The sequence below is a fragment of the Phocoena phocoena genome, chromosome 2 (assembly GCF_963924675.1).
Source record: "Phocoena phocoena chromosome 2, mPhoPho1.1, whole genome shotgun sequence".
Classification (NCBI taxonomy): domain Eukaryota; kingdom Metazoa; phylum Chordata; class Mammalia; order Artiodactyla; family Phocoenidae; genus Phocoena; species Phocoena phocoena.
The window spans coordinates 143,906,728-143,928,941 of NC_089220.1; the positions used below are offsets into that span (position 1 = coordinate 143,906,728).

At 36.9% G+C, this 22,214-nt stretch overlaps 1 protein-coding gene across 1 annotated transcript in view; it reads right to left on the minus strand.

The window, feature by feature from the left end:
• Positions 1–21,703, minus strand: part of ZFAND6 (zinc finger AN1-type containing 6) — a 75,683-nt gene extending 53,980 nt beyond the window's left edge. The window contains exon 1 of the mRNA XM_065871511.1: positions 21,563–21,703. The gene's annotated coding sequence lies outside the window, so the exon portion shown is untranslated. The remainder of the gene's footprint in view (positions 1–21,562) is intronic.
• Positions 21,704–22,214: the final 511 nt, after the last annotated feature.

Consider the following 22,214-nt stretch of genomic DNA (forward strand, 5'->3'; position numbering starts at 1 on the left):
TTCCATTGTATATATGTGCCACATCTCCCCTATCCATTCAACTGTCGATGGACACTTAGGTTGCTTCCTTGTCCTAGCTATTGTAAATAGTGTTGCCTGAACACTGTGGTACATGACTCTTTTTGAATTATGGTTTTCTCAGGGTATATGCCCAGTAGTGGAATTGCTGGGTCATATGGTTGCTCTAGTTTTAGTTTTCTAAGGAACCTCCATACTATTCTCCATAGTGGCTGTACCACTTTACAACAGTGCAAGAGGGTTTCCTTTTCTCCACACCCTCTCCAGCATTTATTGTTTGTAGAGTTTTCGATGATGGGCATTCTGACTGGTGTGAGGTGATACGTCACTGCAGTTTTAATTTGCATTTCTCTAATGATTAGTGATGTTGAGTATCCTTTCATGTGTTTGTTGGCAATCTGTATATCTTCTTTGGAGAAACATCTGTTTAGGTCTTCAGCCCATTTTTGGAATGAGCTGTCTGTCTTTTTGATATTGAGCTGCATGGGCTGCTTGTATATTTTGGATAATCTTTTGTCAGTAGCTTTGTATGCAAATATTATCTCCCATTCTGAGGGCTGTCTTTTCGTCTTTTTTATGGTTTCCTTGGCTGTGCAAAAGCTTTGAAGTTTCATTAGGTCTCATTTGTTTATTTTTGTTTTCATTTCCATTTCTCTAGGAGGTGGGTCAAAAAGGATCTTGCTGTGATTTATGTCAGCGTGCTCTGCCTATGTTTTCCTCTAAGAATTTTACAGTGTCTGGTCTTACATTTAGGTCTTTAATCCATTTTGAGTTTATTTTTATGTATGGTGTTAGGAAGTGTTCTAGCTTCATTCTTTTACATGTAGCTGTCCAATTTTCCCAGCACCACTTATTGAAGAGGCTATCTTTTCTCCATTGTATACTCTTGCCTCCTTTATCAAAGATAAGGTGACCATTTGTGTGTGGCTTTATCTCTGGGCTTTCTATCCTGTTCCATTGATCTGTATTTCTGCTTTTGTGCCAGTACCATACTGTCTTAATTACTGTAGCTTTGTAGTATAGTCTGAAGTCTGGGAGCCTGATTCCTCCAACTCAGTTTTTCTTTCTCAAGACTGTGTCAGCTATTCAGGGTCTTTTGTGTTTCCATACAAGTTGTGCAATTTTTTGTTCTAGTTCTGTGAAAAATGCCAGTGGTAGTCTGATAGGGATTGCATTGAATCTGGGTAGTATAGTCATCTTCACAATGTTGATTCTTCCAATCCAAGAACATAGTATATCTCTCCATCTGTCTGTATCATCTTTAATTTCTTTCATCAATGTCTCACACTTTTCTGCATACAGGTCTTTTTTCTCCTTAGGTAGGTTTATTCCTAGGTATTTTATTCTTTTTGTTGCAATGGTAAATGGGAGTGTTTCCTTAATTTCCCTTTCAGATTTTTCACCATTAGTGTATAGGAATGCAAGAGATTTCTGTGCATTAATTTTGTATCCTGCTACTCTACCAAATTCATTGATTAGCTCTAGTAATTTTCTGGTAGCATCTTTAGGATTCTCTATGTATAGCAACATGTCATCTGCAAACAGTGACAGTTTTACTTATTCTTTTCCAAATTGGATTCCTTATTTCTTTTTCTTCTCTGATTGCTGTGGCTAAAACTTCCAAAACTATGTTGAATAAGAGTGGTGAGAGTGGGCAACCTTGTCTTTTCCTGATCTTAGAGGAAATGGTTTCAGTTTTTCACCACTGAGAATGATGTTGTCTGTGGGCTTGTCATATATGGCCTTTATTATGTTGAGGTAGGTTCTCACTATGCCTACTTCTGGAGATTTTTATCATAAATGGGTGTTGAATTTTGTCAAAAGCTTTTTCTGCATCTATTGAGATTATTATATGGTTTTTATCTTTCAATTTGTTAATTTGGTTTATCACATTGACTGATTTGCATATATTGAAGAATCCTTGCATTCCTGGGATAAACCCCACCTGATCATGGTGTGTGATCCTTTTAATGTGCTGTTGGATTCTGTTTGCTAGTATTTTGTTGAGGATTTTTTCACCTATGTTCATCAGAGATACTGGCCTGTAGTTCTCTTGTTTTGTGACATCTTTGTCTGGTTTTCGCATCAGGGTGATGGTGACCTTGTAGAATGAGTTTGGGAGTGTTCCTCCCTCTGCTATATTTTGCAAGAGTTTGAGAAGAATAGGTGTTAGCTCTCCTCTAAATGTTTGATAGAATTCGCCTGTGAAGCCGTCTGGTCCTGGGCTTTTGTGTGTTGGAAGATTTTTAATCACAGTTTCAATTTCAGTGCTTGTTACTGCTCTGCTTATAGTTTCTATTTCTTCCTGATTCCATCTCAGAAGGTTGTGCTTTTCTAAGAATTTGTCCATTTCTTCCAGGTTGTCCATTTTATTGGCACAGAGTTGCTGATAGTAATCTCTCATGATCCTTTGTATTTCTGCAGTGTCGGTTGTTAGTTCTTTCTCATTTCTAATTCTGTTGATTTGAGTCTTCTTTTTTTCTTGATGAGTCTGGCTAATGATTTACCAATTTTGTTTATCTTCTCAAAGAATCAGCTTTTAGTTTTATCGTTCTTTGCTACTGTTTCCGTCATTTCTTTTTCATTTATTTCTGATCTGATATTTATAATTTCTTTCCTTCCGCTAAGTTTGGGGTCATTTTTCTGTTCTTCTTTCTCTAATTGCTTTAGGTGTAAAGTTAGGTTGTTTGAGATGTTTCTTGTTTCTTGAGGTAGAATTGTATAGCTATGAACGTCCCTCTTAGAACTGCTTTTGCTGCATCCCATAGGTTTTGGGTCTTCGTGTTTTCATTGTATTTGTTTCTAGGTATTTTTTGATTTCTTCAGTGAGCTCTTGGTTATTTAGTAGTATATTGTTTGGCCTCCATGTGTCTGTATTTTTTATAGTTCTTTTCTTGTAACTGATTATCTAGTCTCATAGCATTGTGGTCGGAAAAGATACTTGATACGATTTTAGTTTTCTTAAATTTACCAAGGCTTGATTTGTGACCCAAGATATGGGTCTCTATCCTGGACAATGTTCCATGAACACTTGAGAAGAAAGCGTATTCTTCTGCTTTTGGGTGGAATGTCCTAAAAACATCAATTAAGTCTATCTGGTGTATTGTGTCATTTAAAGCTTGTGTTTCCTTATTTAATTCTGTCTGGATGATCTGTTTATTGGTTTAAGTGGGCTGTTAAAGTCCCCTACTATTATTGTGTTACTGTCAATTTCTCCTTTTATGGCTGTTAGCATTTGCCTTACGTATTGAGGTGCTCCTGTGTTGGGGGCAGAAATATTTATAATTGTTATGCTTTCTTCTTGGATTGATCCCTTAATCATTATGTACTGTCCTACCTTATGTTTTAATAGTCTTTATTTTAAAGTCTATTATATGTGATATGAGTATTGCTACTCCAGCTTTCTTGTGATTTCCATTTGCATGGAAATTTCTAGCCCCTCACTTTCAGTCTGTATGTGTCCCTAGGTCTGAAGTGGGTTTCTTGTAGACAGCATATAAGGGTCTTGTTTTTGTATCCATTCAGCCAGTCTGTGTCTTTTGGTTGGAGTATTTAATACATTTACATTCAAGGTGATTATTGATACATATGCTCCTATTACCGTTTTGTTAACTGATTTGGGTTTGTTTTTGTGGGTCTTTTTCTTCTCTTGTGTTTCCACTTAGAGAAGTTCCTTTAGGATTTGTTGTAAAGCTGGTTTGGTGTTGCTGAATTCTCTTAGCTTTTGCTTGTCTGTAAAGCCTTTGATTTCTCTGTCGAATCGGAGTGAGATCCTTGCTGGGTAGAGTAATCTTGGTTGTAGGTTCTCCCCTTTCATCACTTTAAATATGTCCTGCCATTCCCTTCTGGCTTGCAGAGTTTCTGCTGAAAAATCAGCTGTTAACCTTATGGGGATTCCCTTGTATGTTATTTGTTCCTTTTCCCTTGCTGCTTTCAGTATTTTTTCTTTGTATTTCATCTTTGATACTTTAATATGTGTCTCGGCGTGTTTCTCTTTGGGTTTATCCTGTATGGTACTCTCTGTGCTTCCTGGACTTGACTATTTCCTTTCCCATATTAGGGACGTTTTCGACTATAATCTCTTCAAATATTGTCTCAGACCCTCTCTTTTTCTCTTCTTCTTCTGGGACCCCTATAATTTGAATGTTGGTGCATTTAATGTAGTCCCAGGCGTCTCCGAGACTGTCCTCAATTCTTTTCACTCATTTTTCTTTACTCTGCTCCCTGACAGTTATTTCCATCATTTTATCTTCCAGCTCACTTATATGGTCTTTTGCCTCAGTTATTGTTATTGATTCCTTCTAGAGTTTTTTTGTTTGTTTGGTTGGGTTTTTTTGCGGTACGCCGGCCTGTCACTGTTGTGGCCTCTCCCATTGCAGAGCACAGGCTCCGGATGTGCAGGCTCGGCGGCCATGGCTCACGGGCCTAGCCGCTCTGTGGCATGTGGGATCTTCCCCAACCAGGGCATGAACCTGTGTCCCCTGCATCAGCAGGCGGACTCTCAACCACTGCGTCACCAGGGAAGGCCTAGAGTATTTTTAATTTCAGTAACTGTGTTGTTCATCACTGTTTGTTTGCTCTTTAGTTGTCCTAGATCCTTGTTAAATGTTTCTTGTATTTTCTCCATTCTGTTTCTGAGATTTTGGATCATCTTTACTATCATTACTCTGAATTCTTTTTCAGGTAGGTTGCCTATTTATTCATTTATTTGGTCTTGTAGGTTTTTACCTTGTTCCACTGTATGTAACAATTTTTTTTGTTGTTTCTTTTGTTTTTGTTTTTGTTTTTAAATAGGTGGTGCTGTATTCCTGTCTCACTGGTTGTTTGGCCTGAGATGTCCAACACTGGAGTTTGCAGACAGTTGGATAGAGCTGGGTCTTGGTGCTGAGATGAGGACCTCTGGGAGGCCTCACTCCGATTGATATTCCCTGGGGTCTGAGGTTCTCTGTTAGTCCAGCTGTTTGGACTTGGAGCTCCCACCACAGGAGCTCGGGCCCGACCTCTGGCCTGGGAACCAAGATCCCGCAAGCTGGTCACTGGGGGTTCCTGCTGTCCCCTTAGGTGCCCATGGTCCCCCACCAGTGCCTGGTAGGTGTCCTAGTTGTGAGGAGACACAAATTCTGCATCCTCCTACTATGCCATCTTGACTCTGTCTCCTACAGCAATCATTTTTAACAAACCACTATTTGGCACTCAGTAATATACAATACTGACTTATAAGATAGGAATCCTTCAGAGAAGGACCAGTCTTTTAGCACTTTGTAAACTCACCTGACTAGTCAACTGGGTTTGACAACCAACTAGCCTCTAAGCATACAGCTCACTAAGAACTGGCTTACTGAAACAATTATTTTAGGCAATTAATGAGACCTTTTCAGTGTAGGTTTCCACTTTAATCTGCCAAGACTTATTTTTCCTATTAAAAGTGAATGTATTTTATAAAGTTCTATAGCTATCAAGATTTGGTTCTCATTCAGAAGGGGTACATTATATATTTTAAGTAATTATCTAAACATTTAAGAGAAATAACTGTGTATTCTTATTTATCAAAGCTAAGTAATACATTATTTTCAAATTTCTTCTGTTTTATTATTATTATACGAATGTATTATAACATTTAACATCTATTAAATGAGCTGTTAGTTGATGATTTTATTATTTTAAAAAAAGCAAAGGATTACTCTGGATAGTAAAATATACCAAATTAAAACTTGAGAGTAGTATGGCATTTTCCACTTCTAAAATACTTTAATGGTAAAAACAAAAACTTCTGTTTTTATAATGGGCAACCATGGATTTTTATTAAAAATTTATAATTACATTAATTCCCAACTATAGTTAAGAAATCAAACCCTTCAAAGAGACTAATATTTACCTATATTTACAAAACCTCTATCTACTTGCTCTTTTTCTTTTAACACCAAGTTTCTTTAAAAGCTATAGATTTAAAAGGTTCTTGGGGTTTTTTGGTCCAGGGGAGGTCCTTTTGCCTTAAAATATGTTGGAGGGAGACGGTGGAGAGAGAGAGAGGAAAGAAATAAAATACCTGAAATGAAAATGATTCCAAGTCAACTATTTCTCAGTTTATCTCAATTTTCCTTCTAGGAAAGAGTCACTGCAATATTTAACTTTTTTGATGATATACTTGATATATAAACAAATATATGGAGCCTACTTCCCTACCTATAAGTTACTCAGTACCTCATATGACTTGTGTTCACAGGTAGATTCTTTATACACCTGGATGAAAAAATGAACACAACGTCCTGGCTAACAGCTATTTAAGGAGGTCATTAGCATTTCAAATAGCTCAGATAAAGTGCTTTCACACTTTCCCTAATCTTCCTCTTACACAACTAGGTCTCAAGCTTTTATTAAATGTGAGGAATTCAACAGCTTTGAAATTCAAAACTAACCCCATATGGAAAACTACTTTTATTTTTCCTATGTCTCATTCTTTTATCTTCTTACATTCTAGGGATGCTAAAATGTCATATCTTTTTGGAGTGTTCCAAAAAATTGTCAGAAATTCTTCTTTGAAAATGTTTGTTTTCCTTAAAGCAACTTTAGGCTCAGGCAACAAGTTTTTGTTTTTTAGGTCGCACCGAGCAGCGTGTGGGATCTTAGTTTCCCGATCAGCGATGGAACCTGTGTCCCCCTGCAGTGGAAGCGCAGAGCCCTGACCACTGGACGGCCAGGGAAGTCCCTCAGGCAACAAGTTTTGAGTATGTCTTAGAAGGAGGGACTGCAAATAGTTCAGAATGGTGTGGGGGGAAAAAGAAGATGGAGAAGTAAGTAAGGGTTAGCTTAGGAAGGCACATGGCTGGGTGGTTAAGAGGAAGGACTCTGATGTGGCAAACTTCAGTTCAAAGTATGCTAGCCACTCACCAGCTAAGGCAACCCTGACAAATCAGCAAGCATTTCTAAATCATCTCACTTGTGTTTTTAATTAATTTTTATTGGAGTACAGTTACTTTACAATGTTGTGTTAGTTTCTATATAACAGCAAAGTGAATCAGCTATACGTATACATATACCCCCTTCTTTTTTAGAGTTCCTTCCCATTTAGGTCACCACAGAGCACTGAGTTCCCTGTGCTATACAGTAGGTTCTCATTAAATCATCTCACTTGTTAAATGAAGGTAACAATACTTCCCCTCTTAAGATTGTTTGGTGACAACCTCAGAGAATGCTTAGCACAGAATTAGCTGGTAGTTAAGAAAGTCCAAAGGGCAATAAGAAATCACTAAAAAATTTTAAGCAGAGAGACAGATGTGAATGCATAGTGAAGAATGTATTATAGAGAGCCAAAACTGGAAGTGAAGATCAGTCAGGATGCTGTTTTAGTAATCTGAGAAACCACAGCATGACATGTGCTAAGATGGTGAAGAAAAAGAAGGATGGATCCTAGAGGTACTATGGGTTTAAAATCAATAGGAAGTTGTGGCTAACTGGGGATGAAGAAAAGGAAGAATCAGAATGACACCTGGGTTCTGGCATGGATAGTAATACCCACTTATTGTGAGAGGAGGGAAAAAAGGGCTTGAGGGATACTGCTGGGAGGACAAAATACGCAGGTAAGTTTAGCTTTGTTGAGTTTAACACAGGTATGGAAGAAACATTCATGAGCTGGGTGAACAGGGGTCTCAAGTGCAAACAAAAAAACTATCCATGATGCCAATTCTCAGAATTGTTAATATATACAGGATGTTAACTGAAGATACGGGACTGGAGATTACCCAAAAAGTATACAGAGAGAAGAGTGTTAAGGTCAGAATCCTACAAAATTCCAATACTTAATGGTTGTAAAGAGGAAACATTTGCAAGGACAGAGATCACAAACAGAAGGAAGCCCAGGCATACCATTAAACTTATGGGAGGAGTTTCAAGAAGTAAAGAGTAGTCAGTAGTGCTAAATTTTGCTAAGAAATCAAGTACTGACCAAAAACAAAACAAACAAACAAAAAAACATGGGAGTAGGGGAAGTACCCAAGATGCTTATTTGGGGACGGGGAAAAAAAGGTATAGAGAGATAGATGGATCTGTTCCCTTCTACCATAACATTACTAGCCACAATAATGTTTTGAGTTCTCTTTTTTTCCTAATGACATACAAATGCAGAAAATCAGATTCAGCCAAACAGGTTAATATACACATCAGTTAATAAATAAGCATTCCTAAGTTATTTAAAAACAAAAACAAAAAAACCCTCCTAAAACATTTACCTACTTTTATAAAGAAGCCATACAGGAAAAACATTGCAAAACTGTAAAGTCCCCCTATTACACAGAACAAAGAGACCTTGTAATTACTAAGCCATGGTTTCTAGGCTCTTTCAAGTTTTACCAACTTGCTGCCCCTTAACCTTTTTCCTTATGTCATTAAGAAAATGAAAAATCACTGTATTCCCCTTGAATGGAGATGAACAATAGAGACTTTGAATGCATTTAATATCTCCCCTCTAGATCACTTTTTTTCTCCATTCTAAAAGAATAAAATAGGGCTATCACTATTGTTATCTTGCCTCAATATTAGGTCATTTAGATTCTTCTCCCTCTAGAGAACTGGCTTCTACACTCCGAATGAAACTAGTGTACTAAAAAGGATACTCCCGAGTTCTGCAACCAGAGACCAGTACAGTAGAGAAACAATTAAAGATTATCTGTTCTCAAGGTTCTAATGTTACCAGAGTACTAGAGGAGTAGGTAAACCTTTATGTTGGGTACCCATCAAAATGTAATCTACAGCCAAATTTGAATGACTTTCACTAAAATCGTTATATTTACAAGTACCTTCATCTCTATCTGGCAGCAATAAGATGAATCTCTTAAGAAGAAAATTAAATGCATCTTCTCAAATTCAGAACAAAAGAAATATGATATAAATATTTAAGCACCAACATAAATTTTAAATATTCAGGTGAAACTTAAACAATTGTTCTACTCATGAATAAAGTATTTAGATTATCTGTATAAAATTCTGACACATCTAGCAAATTTAAATGCAGAGAAAATGTATTTTGCAACAATTACTTCATTAATGAAAAGTGATGAGTTTTAAGTTTTTTCTCTTCCATTCCGAATGTTAAGAAAACCAAAGTATCTGGAAAAATCAAACTCTTAAGCCATGAAAAACAAAATAGGCATTAAAAGAAGAAAAAAAACAACAACACTTCCCCCTGTAACAAACACAGTGACCAACATACCAACGTTAGCTCTGAAAATTAGAGATACTAAATTTATCAGCAAAAATTTACAGAAAATAAATTACTTAAATTGCAAAATGAGCTAGACTATTTAATTCAAGATTATACATACATGCTCAACTACTGGTTCCATCAGTGAGTTAGAGCTTAACTCATGACTTAACACTGGCTCCCATTTATAAATTAAAATTAGAATTTTTAAACGTCTTACAGAATTTTGCTTTAAAACAACTTTTTAAGTTTATTCTGGTGCATTAGTTAACAAGTTCCTATCCTGAACAATTATAGCCTATTCTATTTAACAGACTAGCTGGCAAGAGTACATACATAATGCAGAAGTTATTGTCAAACGGAGAATGCTCTTACAGACAAACGGAAACAACATAGGACTAGTAACACACTACGTGTGTGTAGTCATTTTACCTTCAATTGAAAGCCTGTGAAATACTGGAAAGGTGTAATATATCATTTTAAAACCTTGATCTATACATACTAATTGTTTCTATATTGTACTTAAAAAATCAGAAATGTGCTATTCATACCTGTTCAGAGTTAAGTCAAATACTACTGCCCCCTCTCAAAAAAATGTTTCTGATGTACTTTCTTACAAGAAAGTACTTCTTCTGGTATGTGCTTACCAAAGAAACATGTACTGAGGAAAGCTGGTGGGAACAACAATGCCAATGTAAAACATTAAGCCCTCTACTTAAATGAAGCAATACATACAATATTAACCAACAAAGATATAATTACTCACTTAAGTGGGTAAAAATTCTCCCAATTTCCTTCAGCTGATCTTAATGTCCAGAGAATGGATTTAGATCCATCTACATCTTGGAAAATGGAATTTAAAATAGGCTATTAGTTTAGGCAAAAACTAATCAACAAGTCAGAGAGCTTCAGAGGCACACTTTAATGAGAACACTTAAGGGGCTACCCATTAGAGAAATTTCTGAAGCACATTCTTCTGGTGGCAATATAAATTGGAATAACCTTTTCGAAAGGCGATTTGGCTACTGAAGTGTTTATATCCTTTGATCTAGGTAAGCCCACTCCAGGGGATTTTTTCCAAAAGAAATAAAGAGGAAAGTATTCTAAAATTTACACAAAGAGGTTTGTTCAACGCAACACCGTTTAAAATGGTGAAAAATTAGGAACAATCTAAACGTAAAACAGGTAAAAGACTAGGTAAATTAAGGTCCCATTAACCTAAGAGAATTATATAGCAAATGAAATGAAAACAACTTTAACAATACATGATATAGTTTAACAAAAAAACATAAAACTGCCTTTATTTACAATGAGGGGGAAAATATAAGAATATGGTAAGGTGCAGAATAGAAGAGGGGGAAAAAAATAAGACCACCTCACAATGATCTTGTGGATATCTGGGTGACTTTTCTTGATTTTATTATTACTATAGTATTGCTTATGCAATAGATAGAGCAGAAAAGCATTAATTTAAAAACTTTTGCATGATCTGGAAGAAGCAGCATAGCAAATACAAGTATACTGATTATTCAAATTATTCTATACCTTAATTTCTATGCGATCAAAGAGCAACAATATAAAGACAAGAGCCTCTAAAGGAAACTTCTGGTACTGAAACATACTACAATTATTTCATAAGTAAGCCATGTCAATAGATTCATAGATACTTTTTTTTAAGTTTTGGTAGTCTACCTATACCTCTGAAAAATAGAAATCCATCCATTTCCTGTTTCAAAAGGGTGTCAATTACTTTACGTCCACCTTTGAAAGAAATGAAGTTTGAAGGAAGAAGAAAGTTTTTACCTTGTTCTATATAAAATGAATCCATGCTCTTTTAAAAAACAAAACTAAAATTATAAACATATTAAAAGTGCCAACAATATTGCTAGATTTAAAGTATACTGAAGTTTTAAAAAGGGGGAGGTATGCTGGGGGATAAAAAAAAACTTAAACAGCTGGCATTTCAATTCTTTAAAAAGGACCAACTTAACCCTACCACATATATCTGTCTTTTAGCAACTTAATAACATCTTAAGTTCAAGGAAAATGACATATCAAATAGACCTCCTCAAGATGTCATTTACAAAAACTGACAAATGACTCCTCAAACATCCAATCCAAGAGAAAAGCCTGTTACTGGAGATGATTTTTATTCAAGTATTTTTTAATGACACTTAAATTCTGAACTAAAAGTAATGATAAAGAAAGTCAAGTTTGATTCTCTGAACACCTATTTCCTGTCCAAACAGCCCTTTTGTTCTGCTTCCCTGCTTAATTTTAATGTTCAGTTTGCATCAGAAAATAGCAACAATGACAAAACCTAACATACACAGAAGCATAAAGGAGCAAAAGTGTAAAATAAAGGATCATTAAAAGATTAGAACAAAAATCCTACCAACAAAACCTCCACAATTTTCTGTTTGCTTCACCTCAGATTAACTTCACTTGAAGCTGTACTCCAAAGCAACCAAACCTGAATACCAAGCTCCACCTTCTCCAATTTTAGTGGCTGAAGAGTAAAATCTCCTCCCTGTTAGTGAAACTGATAATTGTGATTGGATACGGCTAATATCCATTATTTTAAAGAACTTTTCCTTGCTAGCAGGTTAGGTAAACACTCTAAAACCCCCTGGATAAGCTGGTTTCTTAAAGGAACAGTAGGTAATGTTTCAGTTTTCCCATCACATACTATTTGCTTACTCTTTTGTCTAGGTAAAAAATAAATAAACCAAGTAACAGAAATGAAAATCTCACAGACGCAGCATTAATTTGCAGTTCAGCAACCAACTGTTTAAAATACAATGCTTTTAAGCTAAATCATTTGATATTTTTTACAGAGCCTGAAGGTGAAGTTATGCTTTATAAAGACTCCTTTTTCAATACAGTTCACATTTTGTATGAGAATTTTAAAACGGCAACAGAAAATCCATTGCAAAATTTTGCTAATAAGAACAAAACAGTCTTTTCTCTAAGACTTAAACATAAAACCACATCTTAAGTGAAAATACATAGCACTAAAACACTGAATGCAAAAATTTCATTTCTAAGCTATCAAATTCACTGATACTTATGTTCTCAGTATCACAAGAACAGAATGAAATTTTCAGTGACATCAGACTGATAATTCTATTTGAAACTGAAGAAAAATGAGGCAGAAACATTATTTCTATATTACCACATTTACAGGTCTGACGTTGTGCATTTTTGCAAGGATAATGCTTACCACTGCAAATGGATATCTATAAAAGGAGACGGCAACTTGTTCTAATGAACATGTTCAGGTATAAAGTTTGGAATGGTTTAAGCTGTTTTTTAAAAAAATCATTATTATTTTTTTAAGAGATGGGTGGACACTATTTTGTACGCTACTTAAGTATTACTTTAACGTGGCATGGAAACCCTAAGGTACAGCTGAAGGGTATACATACGCCTCTTAAAACAGTAAGTTAAATGTTATTTTTACTACAGAGATTCTGATTTTTCAACAAAAAAGACCTACAGTCACTTTGTACATTACTAAATTTGCTGTATTTTATTATGCTTATTTTAATTAGAACTGTGTGTTTTTAGGAGCTTGACCCATTAACTACTACTGACATTAATCATCATCTGATTGAATGACATTTAAATAATATTAAGCTCTACCAAAAATTGACTGATTTATAAAAAGATTCAAAATTAAAGCAAATTAGCATAGCTCCTTCTTAAAACATATTAAGTTTATATAATTTTAAATTTGAATTTAGTTTTCTAAGTTAAAAACCTTTCAAGCATTTTTCCTCAAAGAAAATTCATATATTAGAACAACATAAAGCCAACAAACTTGTTTTGAATACAAAGAGAAGCCTTTGTAAGAAACTGAAAATTCACATAATTGCAACTAGACATGAATATGGAGTAATACCCTGCAGAAGCCCAAACAGCTGCATAATCTATTATGCCTTTTAAGTGGACAAATTGAAAGAGCCAATTCACAGAGGTCTAGTCCCAAAATCCTTTGCAAGGATTCATGGCTGTGAATGCCCAGTACTTCACGAGTCAAGTTCAGGTTTTCTTCCCACTGTGTGAACACTTGCAAAAGGACACTGGGAGCAGAAGAGGTACAGGAACAAACAATAGAAAAAATACATAATTTGAGTTACAGCGTAGAACTTGAGTTAATCATAAAACAAGTTTTAGATGGCCAAAATTTTACAGGGTTATAGAAAAAAGATGGCAAATATTTTAATCTTAAAATGTGCCAAGCATAAAATTAGTAGACAGTTATGGGAACCAAATGAACCTTTGTTCTAACGCCAAATTTTCACATCGAAGTTAATTATCTGTGTAAAACAAACGCATAGAACATACACTAATTTAACACCAAAACCACTCTCAATCTATAACCAACAGAAAAGAGAAATATAGACTTAGCTATTCCAGATTGTTCAAAGATCTCCAGGACCTACTTGAAAGAACTTCAAGTTGATAAATATCATTTTAGGTGGCTTACAGGTTAAAATTAAGGGTATTTTATTCCTCTCCTAAATCCATAGTAGAAGAAAACAACAGCAAAAATAAACGAAAAGAACGCATTACCACAACTGAGATTATTTGAAAACAATATTGCTTCATAGGAACAGGGAGGCTGCAAAAGCTTCAAGGCTCCCAGATTGCATGTGACAATATCACTTTTTGAACATCAAGTATTCAAAGGACGTATTGTATATTCTTTGTGGGAGTTCAGAGGTTTTCCCAAACCTATCAACTGAAAACAATTTAGAAGAGCACAAGCCACTGAACAACTTGGTCTCATTTCACTTTTGATTAAAAAGACCCTATATAAAGAATCAATACCTAGACTATTAGGAACAACTTTTGGTACACACAGAGCAGGGCGAAAACGTCCACAGAATTTTTAAGCACTGAGAATAGCTCAAACTATTCTTCCTACAACAGAAATTAATCCTTGGCAGTAGTATCCCTGGGTGCTATATAAATATAAATATAATTACAGGTATAATATAAAATATATAATATAAAATATAAATACAGGTAGTTAAGGCAGTAGTAGGTGAAAGGACCACCCTGACATTAGCAAAAACATGACTAGGGTCACTAAGGATAAAGTCTGAAAAACACCAACTAACGGAGGAAGAAAAATATTAAGAAATAGTTCCCTGACAAATACATGGTGTCTACAGAAGTGAGGTATGTATTTGAGTTTGCAACTCCTGATGACTACCTTCTAACTCATTAAGGGAAAAGAATACAAGGTGAGAATCGGGGAGAGAGGGAGGGTGGTGATGGCCCATTCAGCAAAATACTAAACACAAAGGAAACATTAAGAAAGTAAACAGATTAGAAAGCATAAACCAAGCTGATAGATGTCTTTTATAAGACAGTAAATTGCTTTAAATCTAAAGGAATAAACAAGGTTACCAATAAAGTAAATTAAAAAGGAACAGAGATCATAATATTGAGACCGAAGTATAAGTAAAGGAAAAAGCATTCATAATTCTCAATTATTTAGATTTAATAGTCATAAATTTTCATGTGCCAAATAACACACAATAGATATAGAAAAATGAAAGGAAACAGATTGGCAGACTTTAAAGTCCCCTTTCTTTAGCAGCCTAAGCCAGGGAAAAAAACCCAGAAAAACCCAGAAAACCCAAAAGACAAATGATGCATAGCAATTATTTCATAAGGATAATTTTTATATAGCTATCAAAAGAAAAGCTTCTTTTCTCAAGTACAGGAAAACATATTTAATTTTAGTCATGAAGAAAACCAAAAATTTTTAAAAGCACAAGTTGAATAGGGAGCATTCTCTACCTATTGAAAAGTTTATTCATCCATCAAACTTTTTGAACACCTACTATATGCTGGGCACCACTAGCTGCTGTGGATGCCATGGTGAACTGTCTCTCCATTGTAGAAACTTACAGTCTAGAGTTAGACCAGTGCTGTCCAGCAAAAAAACAATGCGAGCCACATACTATTTTCCATTTTCTAGTGGCCACGCTAAAGCATTTCAATAAAGTTAAATTGAATGTAATATTTTATTTAATGCAAAACATGTAAAAGCATTTTTAAAAGTAATGAATTATTTCAATATGTAATCAATAATTTAAAAATTGAGCTCTTTTCCCTTTTATGTGCTAGAAATCAAGTTCTTATTTCATACTTACAGCACATCTCAATTCAGACTTGCCATATTTCATTAGCCAGATGTGGCTACTTAAACTTAAATAAAATACCGTAGCTATCAGCCACATGATTATTTATAAATTAAGATAAATTTTCATCGTTGTAAAAGACTCTTTATCTCTGCTGTCCATTATAATAGCCACTAGTCACATGTGATTACTGAGCACCTGAAACGTGACTAGTAAGCCTGAGGATATGAATTTTTTATATTATTTAATTTTAGTTAATAATAAATAGCCACAAATGGCTAGTAACTACCAGATTGGAAAGCACAGCTTTAGAAGAAAAAGATGCTAAAACAAAGCAAATGTGTCCAATGTGAAAAGATTAAATATAGCCAACAGAAGAACTTAACCTCTTTTGCCAACATTAAGGATTAATTCATCAAGAAAATCACAATTAAGCAAACGGGGACAGCATATGCAAAGATCCTGAATGGGAAAAAAGTGAAAATACAGTAGAAATAATGAAGGAAAGTATCAAGGAGCAAAACAAAGTTATTTGCAGGTGACTGATTTGGATCATGGAATATAAACAGGATAGGAAGGTGGCGGCGAAGTGGAAGCAGCCTTACCACTTGGAAATAAGTCTTGCAGTAAAGTCTGTCCCACTCTCTTCACTCAGTAAACTCCAGTCATTCCAATCTCGGTCAAATCCTAAATCAAGCCAGGTACTTTTTGTCCCCTTTGTGCTAGCAGTTCCCTTTACTTGGGAAACTTTCCCCAGCACTTTCCTGATCTTAGAACTCAGAATCACAGTTCCAAATTTTCTATACAGGACAAGCGTTAAGGCAGTAATCCAACTGGAAGATACGAAGTGGAGGGGGTAGGGTGGGGTTTGAAGCTGTCTGCAAGGCAATTTTTACAAAAAACTTTTACAGAAAAAGTTCAGTGTGTCATTTTTTTAATGTTCTGACAGACTGGGGAAGCTAAGAAAACTCCTCAAACACACTTTAGTAACACCACTAACTTTAAACATTATATTCTCAGGACATCCAACTAGCACCTTCTAATCTCTATCAGCACACCCTATTTCTTTCCTTCCCAGCACTTGTCAAAATCTGAAAACTGTTTACTCATTGGTTTGTTAATAGCCTAGCTTTTCCAACAGACTGTAAACTCCATGAGAGCAAAGACCCTGTGTCATTTTCATCCTTGTATCCTCAGCACTTAGCACAATGTCCAACTAGCATGGAGCAATGGTTTAAAGAATGAAAACTGCAACTGCAGGAATTTTAATAAAAATATTACTTGTCAAATTTTAAGGAACAGAGCTAAAACTAGGCTCAAAGGAAAACTTAATGGCATTAAAATTTTTTTCATTATACAACATAAAACATTAAGTGTAGAAATAACACAATATTTTTTTAATTTAAAAATTCAAAACCAAAAACCTAAAGAATCAACTAAAACGACCCTAAAGAATCAACTAAAAAACTCGAGGACTAACAAAGCAACAACCAAAAATTTGGGGGGAAAATGGGGATGGTAAGACTTAACAATAACAAAATAAAAACACATTATTACTCCCAGTTACTAAAACCATGTGCACTGATTTATACTGAATAAAAGCTAAAAAGAATAAAAGGTAAAAAGAACCAAACATATATGTATTTAGTATATGACAAAAGTAGCTTTATTTGAAGACAAAAGAAAAAGTTTTCTTTAATGGGGCTGAAATAACTGATTGACTGTTAAGGAAAAATAAGGACAATTATTTCACTTCACATGTTATGTCAAAATAAATCCTGGATGAACAGAAAAGAGATAGATGTGAAAAATGAAACCACAAAAGAACTAGAAGAAAACAGTTATCTGGGTAGGAGAATCCATTAAATATGAAAGTAGAAGCTAAATATAAAAAGAAAGTATTAACCTAAACTTCTTAAAAGGTAAAAACTCTTCTACATTATTAAAAAATATATATCATAAACAAATGAAAGGCTAATGAAGAGCCAGGGAAAATGTTCGTAGTATGTGTCAAAGGGTGGCTATCCTAAATATATAAAAGGCTAAACAGGGTATGGCAAACATAAAACACCACCCCAAATGAGCCAAAGATAAACTAGATGTCCAACACCTATATCTCTACTCATTATCATAATTAATTAATCTAAGAAATAAATAATAAATCTTATGGAAAGGAAAAGAAGGAAAGAAAATACTATTTCTTGGTAAAGTTATGGAGGAAATGTGTATTCTCTCATATTTTCAGTCAAACTTTACACAGGTTTGGTCAACTTTATACTATAATGTTAGTCAAACTTTTAAGACAAGATTTTTGTCAGTATTTATGAAAAGACAAAAAATGTTCATATCCTTTAAGCAATTTTAAGACAGGCTGAATCCTAAAGGAATGAGAAATACATAGTAAGATTTAGCTCTTAAGATTTAGCTAAGCTAAATCTTAGCTCTTAAATGGGAAAATGGGATAAAGCAACACGTTATACACAACAGGTGACTAGTTAAATTACAGTATTTCATAAGATGAAATGGTATGCACCTTTTAAAAATTACATTTTTAATATATGGGGACCTAATGATAAACATGAGGGAATCCTGTGGCCCCCAACAGTTTACATTCAAGCAGGGGATACAGACAATAACCAAATAAATCATTTCAGATGTTAGGTTGTAAAAGGAAACGAAGAAGGGTAACAGAGTTGTCAGGGAAAGTGGTCTGAGAAGGCATCTCTAAAGGAGTGACTTTTGAACACAACACGACTGAGTGTTCCAGGCAGAAGGAACAACAATTTTAAGAAAACTAAGCTTGGCATGCTCATGAACCCCCAAAAAGACCAGTATTACTGGGGGTACATGAGTCAGGGGAGAGTGGCAGGATATAAGTGTATGAAGCTGGCAGGCCTGATAGTCTGGAGCAGCACCGTCCTATCTGTAGCCACAAGCAAGGCCAGCCTAAAAAGTACCTGAAGTGGAAAATACACAACGAATTGCGAAGACAGTCTGAAATAAGGTAAGTAAAATACCCCATTAATAATTTCTTATACTGATTACTTGTTGAATCATAATATTTTTCGGTTAAAAAATATTTCACCTGTTTCTCTCCCTTTTTTTTTATAAATGCGGCTATCAGAAAATTTTAAATTTCTTATGTGGCTCGCATTTGTAACTCCTACTATATTTCCATTGGACATTGCTGGTCTAGGGTATAAAAAAGTTTGAATTTATTTTGTGTACTGAAAAGTTGTGGAGGGTTTTGAGTCTGGGAATAACATAATCTAATTTATACATTTAAATGATTGTTCTGCACAGGAAAAGCAAGTAGACGGCAGGGGAGAGATTGAAGAAAAGGTACCAGTTAGGTGACTACTACCACCATCTTTTTTGTACAACAAAGATGTTGAGACGGATCATATTTGGGATAAGTTTTGAAGATAGAAGCAGTCTAGTATTGTTTACAATTCAACATTTAGTTGTTTAGGATATGAAGAATACACAAAAACAGAAAGACTGGGGGCATACCTGCCAAAATGTTAATGATTATTTATTCTTTGTAACTTTTCTGAAAGTTTGAAAAAAAAATGCCCTTATAATCAAATACAAAAGTGAGTTGTTTTTTTTAACACGATAAAATAGCCCTATCAAAACAAAGCATCCTGACATTTGTCTGCAGGCTGCACACACTGTTTAAAACACACACACACCCCATCTCTCATGTCTTTAAATAAAAAACAGCTTATTCAAAGATATACATAACCTCATATTACTTACACACCGTTTTCAGGAAGTTAATACTGCTCCCTAATTTGTCTTTGCATTGCTGTTTGCATGATAAATAAAAGCACTCCCAATTCTGAGGCCAAGGAAATAAAAAGTACTTAAATGTGTGATTAACATATCCTGGTAAATACGCACCACACACCTTTCTCCAAAAATGTTCCCAAGGACACACTCAATGTAATTCCAGAGAATAACACTTTGGTCCTAATCCTTTTCCTTAAAGGCTCTGCCATTCGATATGTGCTCCCCTTAACTAAAGTCTGCATAACTGAAAGGATAAACCTAGGACAGGTTTCTTCTACCTGAGTATACTAAGGCACAAGAGAAGTTTTAAGTAATTTGCCAGAGACTACAAAGGGGGAAGGAGGAACACAGAGTGATTTATTTTATACCCAATCAAGTGTTTTTTTCTACTATGTTTACATTTTGCACTGAAAAAGGAGGTATCAAATAGTGCCAGACTTCTTACCACGGGATTTTCAAGGAAAAGATTCATTGTATACAGATTAACAGGAATCCTGGGTTCTCATGCAAATGTTCAAAAACTGTGAACCTTCCATTAAAACATAAAAGAGAATCCTAAAGTTTTTCATTTATTTTATTTCTAGTATTTCAATCTCTTTTACTCCTGACTACCTAAAATTTCCCAATGAAATCTACATTCACTCTAAAGAAACTCTGGCACTTGTGCACCAGGAGCCAGGAAACAAATGCTCATAAAGCACAGCTGTTGACAGCAAAACAAAATCAAAAACATAATCTGAAGGCCCATGAGTTATGGAAGATTAACACACTATTGTACAGCAATGAAAGGACTGAACTACAGCCACATACTACTTTTATAAAGCTCAAAAGAAAAGCAAACTAAACACACTGAGCACACAAACGTTATGTGATGAAACTTTCTAAAACATGAAACAGAATGGTAAACAAAATCCACTACACTGAAATGATTACCTCAGTAAGAAGAGGCAGAGGTATAAGACAGGTAAGAAACTCATAAACATACGCAAGTTCTGGTAATGTTCCAGTTATTGGTTTGGGGGTGCAAATCAGGAGTTTTATTGTATTTTATCACTTTATACCGCACTGTGTGTATTCCTACTTTTGTGGTATCAAATATACTTTGAATACTTGGCTTCTTAAAAAAGGGCTTAATGGAGGTGTAAGTGGCATACAATAAACTGCACATACTTTAAAGTGTAAAATGTGATCTGTCGTGATAATTTCACAGGAAATTATTACAATCGAGATAATAATCCAACAACCCCTAAACACTCCTCCTGTACACCTTTGCGATCCCTGTCTCATTAAATGTGTTTTAAAACGTTAAAGAAAAGAAGTTAAAAGACAACCTGTTTGGGAATTTTGCAGAAAGAGAACATTTTCCCCTGAAGCCCTAGACTACGGGAAACTTGGCAAGTGTCCTAAAATTGGCAGTATAAATATTACATAACTAACCTTAAAAGTGTACGGGATTTTACATTAAAAAGTCACATTCCGAATTTGATCTGCAAGAGGACTTTAAATCTCTTTCTCGGAGCATTAAACCATTAAAAACGAACCAGTTTTTACCGCCAAACAACTTTAAACATAAATGGTCTGTATGTAACCCTAAGCCCTTAACTTCTTCACAATGTTGAACGACCTTCTAGCTGTGAAGATACATCATCAGAGCACCTTAATCGTGCGGTTTAGCACAAGCTTTCAAAGTAAAGTTAAAATTATTTCAAACACGATATTCTGCTGTACTTGTTTACGTAGCTAGACAGCAACTTGAAAATACTATTTGAGAGGAAAATTCAGAAATCCTGAGTCCACCAAACAGAAGCAGAGGAAAAAGAGACCGACCCCAATCCCCTTTTCTAGTCCGACTTGCTAGACTTTCCCCCTCGCCGGCTTTTGAAAACACGGCAGGTGAAAAACATTCCAGAAAGGACTCAGGCTCGGAGCCGCGGGGCGGGGAACTTGACCGGGGCTGGTGACAGGGACGCGCCCGGGGTCCCTCCGACCCCTCACCCGCCAACTGCTTGGCACCGGGTGCGAGCGGCGAGCGCAGCGGCCCCCGTGGCCCGCAGGGAGTAGGAATACGACCTCTGCGCGCCAGCCCCCGCCCCCGGCGGTAAGCCCCGGACAGCTAGCGCCGGGCGCGCGCCCGAGGGGGCCCGCTGCGCCCCGGCCCCTGCCCCCGGGGCCGGGAATCCCCTCGCCCCTCAGCAAACGCCCGGCCCGGGCCCGCGAGCGAGCGGCCAGCCCACCACCTGCTGCGCCCGCCGGCCGCCCTCAGCTTCCGGCTCCCCCGGGCCGGGAAGAGCCGGGGGAGGGCCTCGCCTCAGCCTCAACCGAGTGGGGGAAGGGAATGAGAGGGGGAGGGGTGGCGCCGGGCCGCCAAGGCCCTGTGGGCCGCGGTCCTCACCTGGCGGCGGCTCTCACCGCCTGACGCGCTGCCTGCCGCCGCCGGTCGCCGCCGGTGAATGGGGACAGGTGAGGCCACCGAAACCCCGCTCGCTCCGGCCCGGCCGCCGCCACCAGCCCCTCCGCCTGCTGTTTATTAAACTTTTCTGTTTGGTTGTTCGGCCTGTGACGCAGCCGCCGTGGAGAGCTCCGGGATTGGCCGGCTCCTAGCGCTAACGCAGCACCCCCCGCCCGCAGCCTAATTATCACCGGCCGGGGCGGAGCCGCAGGCCGGAGCCGGTGGTGAGGGGCGGGGCCAGGGCCCGGAGCGCGCAGCGATTGGCTAGGGCCCAGAGAAGAGGCGGGGCGGAGCGAGGAGAGACGCTCCTCCGCCCTCTCCGCCTCCACTGTCCTTTCCTCCGCTCTCCCTGGGTTCCTCTTCCTGGCGGCGGGAGGACGTTTCGAGGGGTTTTGCGGGGATGTGTTGGGTCGGGGGCAGTAGGTTCAGGTCCTTCTGCTACCTCGAAGGGTGTCCCATGTTCCTGTCCCGGGTTGAGGCGCCAGAAAGAGTTGCGCTCCACCTGCCAGTTGTGCAAGAGGAATTCCGAGCTCTCCCCACGTGCAACCTCGTGCCCCCACTCCATCTTTGCAAACGCAAAGTCCAGGGTCCGGGT